Source organism: Solanum tuberosum, unplaced genomic scaffold (genome assembly GCF_000226075.1).
Source record: "Solanum tuberosum cultivar DM 1-3 516 R44 unplaced genomic scaffold, SolTub_3.0 scf00061, whole genome shotgun sequence".
Lineage (NCBI taxonomy): Eukaryota > Viridiplantae > Streptophyta > Magnoliopsida > Solanales > Solanaceae > Solanum > Solanum tuberosum.
The window spans coordinates 748192-754637 of record NW_006238993.1 but is presented as its reverse complement, the minus strand read 5'-3'; positions in this window follow the sequence as shown (position 1 = coordinate 754637).

The window sequence follows — 6446 nt, the reverse complement described above, 5'->3', positions numbered from 1 at the left end:
AGTTCTTATGAATGCAGTGAACCTATCCCACGAACTATTGACAGACTCTCCAGGTAGTGCCACGAAGTTGTTAAGTTTGTCTTTGTGGTTCAGCTTCTTAGACAACGGGAAGTACTTGGCCATGAACACCTCATGCAATTGGTCCCATGTATGAATTGAGTTGTATGGAAGCTCAGAAAACCAGATCGCAGCATCTCCGGTCAATTATAGAGGGAAGACTCTCAATCCTATGACGTTCATATCCAACTTCGGTCACGCTACACAACTCTTGCAGACACTTCTCAAGGTGTCCATATGCCCATGTTGATCTTCCGAAGCCATACCAGAAAACAACCCCCTCGTGGTAAGCATCTGCATGAGACTGCTCATCACCACAAATGTATGCCCCGGAGGTAGTGGAGGGAGAACAATGGGTCCTTCTGATTCAACAGTATTCAATTCGACCCTGTAGTTAACTTGCAGCCTTGGTTCTTGCGAATTCTGCACCCTCAATGTATTTCCAAGTAGATTACCACCATGATCCTGAGCGTGCACATTAACAACCCCAGGAGGCTGCAACTCAACTCCAGCACCTAGATTCCCTCCTATTAGATTGACTTGGACCCCTTGATTATTCATCTCACTCAAAGTTTTGCTCAACTCTGGATCGTATGGGGTCACGATAGGATTAACTGGAAGTCCTTGATTGTTCATTCTTCGCAAAGTTCTGTTCAACTCTGGATCGTACGGAGTAAGTGGTTCGCCTTGACTCCGTGTACTTGGCATACACTAGAGTAGAAACCAGTAGAAAACAAAAACAAAAGTAAATGTAAGATTAGAAAATAATTGACTAAAGTTCAATAATATAGTTAAACTTAATCTAAAAGCCTTATTCCCCGGCAGCGGCGCCAAAATTTGATATGCTCAAATTACACCTCCCTAAAGAAGTATAAGTGATCATTATCAAATAAAGAACCCAACGTGTAGGTTGGGGTCGATCCCACGAGGAATATTGTTTAGAGTTAAACTTAACTCACTATTATATTCGTTTAGTCAACTTATTTCTGAGATAAATAGGTAAACGGGGGGTTTTGTGAAACAAATAACTGATAAAGTAACAAGTGAGCAAAATTTGAACTTTGTTGTTATCAATGAGATAGAGAAACTAGGGTGTATGTGTTCCCCATAAGCTCGTAACGCGGTAATCCTAATTATAGTAATTTGTTCCTAGTGTTTTACATGCAAAGATGGTAAGATATGTATCCCTAAGTGATTAGTCCTCCAAATAGGGAATTTCACTCCGCACCTTAGTCCGGCTACGTGTGTGTAATTTATTAATCCTTACCTTTACCTCAGATTAGACATCACATCAATATATGGTTTAGTTTTAACCCTCGCACCAATTGACATTAGACTATTAGATAGTATCACACCAAATCTCTATTGATAATTCTTTTCTTATTAACTACCTCATTGGTCCGGCAAGTAGCAACAAGGCGAATTCTAACGTTAGCCACCGTTAAAAAGACTTCTAAGTGAAAAAATTACCAATGCATGCATCAACACTATTCACAAATTACTCAGTTATTATTCATACATTATTAATCACTCATGGTTCCACAACCCTAGTTGTGGATTTAGCTACTCATGTTTGAAAGAACACAATTCATGTGTTTAGAAGAAGAATTCATGAACTTACATATTGATTATAAGAAATCCGTAATCTCGAATTGAATTGCAAAGTAAAAATCTTATAAACCAAAATCCAGAAATCAAATTGTTAAAGTTTCCAAGTTAATTCCCAAGAAAATATCAAAAACTAAAAGTAAACAATAATGTCTAACCCCCAAAAACGAGGTTTACATACCCTATTTATAGAAAAATATGTCCTAAACAAAAAGGAAACAAAATAAGGAGATAAACTTTCTGGACGTGACTTTGATCGACGACTTTGACCTACGGACCATGGGTCGACCCACGATCCGTAGGTCCCTTCCGTTGGTCAACACTTAGACTTTTTCCTGCAGAGGCTGGAAACTTCGCTCTCAGATACAATCGACGGACGTGTAAAATGGACTGTAGGTTGACCTACGGTCCGTGGGTCCTCTTCTGTGGCTACACACTTAGGAATTTCATCAGGTACTGGAACTTCAACTTCTCTGAATCATTCGACGGATGTGCAGGACGACCCGTGGGTCAACCTACAATCGTGTCACTGGCATCTGTAGTTCCACACTTGGTCACAGGGGCGGATGTACAGTGGTTCCGGGGGGTTCAGAACCCCCTCGGTAAAAAAATTACACTATATATATATGATAGATTTTTTTTATGTACGTGTATATATTTAAAATTGAACCACCTGAATATATATCAAAGGAGTAGCCCAACGGTTGATGGGGTTCAAGATTTTGCTTAAGTGAGCTTTGGGTCGCTCGATCGATTCCAGGAAACAACATTTGTTTTTGTAATTTTTAGCGATTTTGCAGTCTTCAGGCTTCAATTTTAAGTTTTTTTTATTAAATATAGAGAGACCAAACGACCCCGTTTTTAAAGTGATAACTAATTAAAAAAATCATATTTTAAATCTCTAATTGAAAAGTCAACAAATAAAAAAATCCCTCTTTTCTAGGGATTGCAATATTATATTTTTCCGAGTCTTTCTCGTTCAACTTCACGTTTTGTTGCTGCTCGCTGGCCGCTGCTGCAGTCCCGACGTTGTAGTCGCCTGATATACCGTGAGTTTACGGTATTTCTAATACATTTAACTTACAAGTTGTGTGTGTCTAAGGCCATTTTGTATTGTTTTTTATGTGGTTTTATCATACTTTGCAGGAAAGATGTTCAGGCGCGAAAGTATAGATATAGCTGAAAGAAATGCAGAAAAAGGGCATTCACAGAGGTGATCTACGGACCGTAGGTCTATTTACGGTCCGTAGGTGATAACCGTAGATCAGCAGGCAAAGCATGGAAGACAAATCAGGGAAATCTGACCAAGTTCGGAACCACGATGGCCATTTACGGTCCGTAGATTGATCTACAGACCGTATTGTTGATCCGTAGATTGATACTGCGAGGGTTCCAGTACCTGATTTTTGAAGATTCCAAGTGTGGAGCTACGGAGGGGAGTGACGGACCGTAGATCGATCTACGGTCCGTACTGCAAGTCCGTCGTTTGCTTCAGAGAAACTGATTTTTGGAAGCTGAAATATTTTCTAAGTCCTGGTGACGGAAGGGACTTACGGTCCGTAGATCCATTGACAGTCCGTAAGTCAGTCTTGTGGAATGAAGACGCGTGCCTTAAACAAACTTTCCTTAATTTGTTTTCCTTTTAATTTAGGATTTGATTTCTATAAATAGGGCATGTAAACCTCATTTTTAGGGGTTAGACAATTATTATTCTAGTTTTACTTGGTGACTTCGGAGATTAATTTGCAACCCTAGCAATTATTGATTTCCTAAGATCGTTTTGAAGATTTTGGCTTTGCAATTCAAGTTGAATTTCTAGGTTTATTATTCTCTTTACGTAAGTTCATGATTTCTTCATCTAACACTATGAATTGTGTTCTTCCGATTATGGGTAAGTAGATTTAGTGTGATACTATCTAATAGGCTAGTGTCGATTGGTGCGAAGTAATAACTAAGCCAAACATCGATTATGATGTCTAATATGAGGTAAAGGTAAGGGTTAGTAAATTATACACACGTAGCTGGACCAAGGTGCGGGGTGAAATTCTCTAGATGCCGGACCAAGGATTTATAGATACCTAACTTATCACTTTGCATGTAATACACTAGGAAAGAATTGTTGTTACTAGAATTACTGCGTTATGAGCTTGTGGTGAACACGTATACCCTAGTTAATTTTCTCATCTTGATAACAACCGACATTGACTTTTGTTTATTGATTACTTACTGAATTCTTACAATTTGTTTCACAAATTCCCCTTTTTTTCTTACTTGTTTCTGGATGTACTTTGACTAATTGAATATAATTGTTGGTTAAAGTAAAGTGTAAACCATTTTCCTCGTGGGATCGACCCCAACCTACAAGTTGGGTTCTTTACTTGATAACGATCGCTTATGCTTCTTTAGGGAGGTGTAATTTGAGCGTATCAAATTTTGGCGCCGCTGCCGGGGAATTTGGCTATTAGATTTATTTTAACTACATTATTGAACGTTAGTCAAATATTTCCTAATTTTACTTTTTCTTTTTCTTTTTGTCTCTCTCAGATTCTGACTCTAGTATATGCCAAGTACACGGAGCCAGGGCGAACCACTTACTCCGTACAATCCAGAGTTGAATAGAACTTTGCGAAGTATGAACAATCAAGGACTTCCAGTTAATCCTATCGGAGTAAATCTTGGTGATGCGGTTGAGTTACAACAGCCAAGAGTAGTTGGTGAGGAAAACCGGGGTCTAGCTGAAAATCAATTAGGAGATGCAGTGAGGGTGCATGGTCCACCAGGCCCACGACAACATGCAACTATCGGGGTAACATCAATATAGCGGACTCTAATGGACCTATTGTCCTACCTCCTCTACCTCCAGGGCACACATTTGTGGTGACTAGTAGCTTGATGCAGATTCTTACAGCAAGAGGCTTATTCTCAGGATTACCATTGGAGGATCCATATGCTCACTTAGCCAAGCTAAGGGTGGTTTGCAAAAGTTGTGTTGGTAGACCAGACTAGGATATGGATGTCATTGGATTACGAGTGTTCCCTCTGTCACTGACAGGCGATGCTGCAATATGGTTCACTGAGCTTCCGTATAACTCAATATTTACATAGGACCAACTGGCAGAGGTGTTCCGAGCAAAGTACTATCCAGTGTCCAAGAAGCTCAATCACAAAGATAGGGTCAACAATTTTGTGGCATTACCTGGAGAGTCTGTGAGTAGCTCGTGGGACAGATTCACTGCCTTCGTAAGAGGTGTCCCAAATCACTGTATTGATGATGAGTCGCTGAAGGAATATTTCTATTGAGGACAGGATGATAACAATAAAGCAGTACTTGACACTATTGCTGGGGGTTCATATGGTGATTGTACATATGCACAGATTGCTAAAAAAACTGGAGAGGATCTCTCGCAACAATAAAGCATGGAGCACTAGGAGGTCAGATACTGGGAGAAACACATTTGTCGTTCAGAATACAAATAACAATTCTGCAGATGATATTCGTGAGGAGATGGCCCAGATGAGGACCGAGTTGGGGTTGGTATTGAAAAATGTGAGCGTAGGAGCAGAAAAGGTAAATGCTGTGAACTACTTAACTAGAACTCCACCACCAATTGAAGAGTTTTACTATGAAGAGGATGCTTATGCTGTGAATGATCAGACGGGGGGTTTCCGACCAAATACCCAAGAATCCAACACGAAAAATTGGCGCCAAGGTCAAGGAAACTAAGTTTGGAACTATGGAAATTACAACCGAGATGGTCACTATGTCCGGGATGGGAACTTCAATCGTGACAACAACTATAACAGGAACAACTATGGCAACAGAAACGATCTGGTTGGACCTTATGTTCCCCCTCAAAATTGGGAATCTGGTGCTAGAGAAACTGGAGGCAATATGGCGCGTATTGAAGATATGATGCAGAAGATGATGAGAAGGTTTGATTTAACTGATGAGAATGTGAAGGAGATGAGAAGCGACTTTTCTGGTATTGAACAAAAGGTTGATGCCCATGCAGTGTCAATAAAGCACCTAGAGCAGCAGATGACCCAATTGTCTACTACAGTGAACCCACGTCAACCTGGTACTCTTCCTAGCAACACCATTCCGAATCCAAAGAATAACGGTCATTATTGGCAGTTACTACTCGAGGGGGTAAGCAAACCATAGATCCACCTAGGCCGTCTGTGGTGGAAGTTGAGATTAGAAAGAAAATGATGTGATAGAGGTTAGAGAAGAGTCTGAGAATGCGACAGAGAAAGAAGCGGAGATATCACATAAAGTAGTCCCCATACCTAAACCTCCACCACCTTTTCAACAGAGGTTAGTGAAGAAGACTGAAGATGGTAAATATCGCAGGTTTATTACTATGTTGAAGCAGTTTTCTATAATGTTCCTTTGATAGAATCCGTGGGGCAAATGCTGGGTATGCGAAGTTTATGAAAGATATGGTGACAAAGAAAAGGTCTGTGAGTTTTGAAGATGATGATAGATTGCAGCATTGTAGCGCTATTGCTACAAGATATCTTGTGCGAAGAAGGAAGACCCTAGTGCTTTCACGATCCCATGTACTATAGGGTTGTTACACTTTGCTAAGGCATTATGTGATCTTGGTGCTAGCATCAACCTCATGCCCTTGTCCATTTATAAGAAGTTGGGTCTAGGGGACCCAAAGCCCACTGCAATGCGGTTACTAATGGCCAATCGAACTGTGAAGAGGCCCATTGGTTCTAGTGAAAGTGGAGTCGCTCATTTTTTCGGCAGATTTTGTGATTCTTGACTGTGA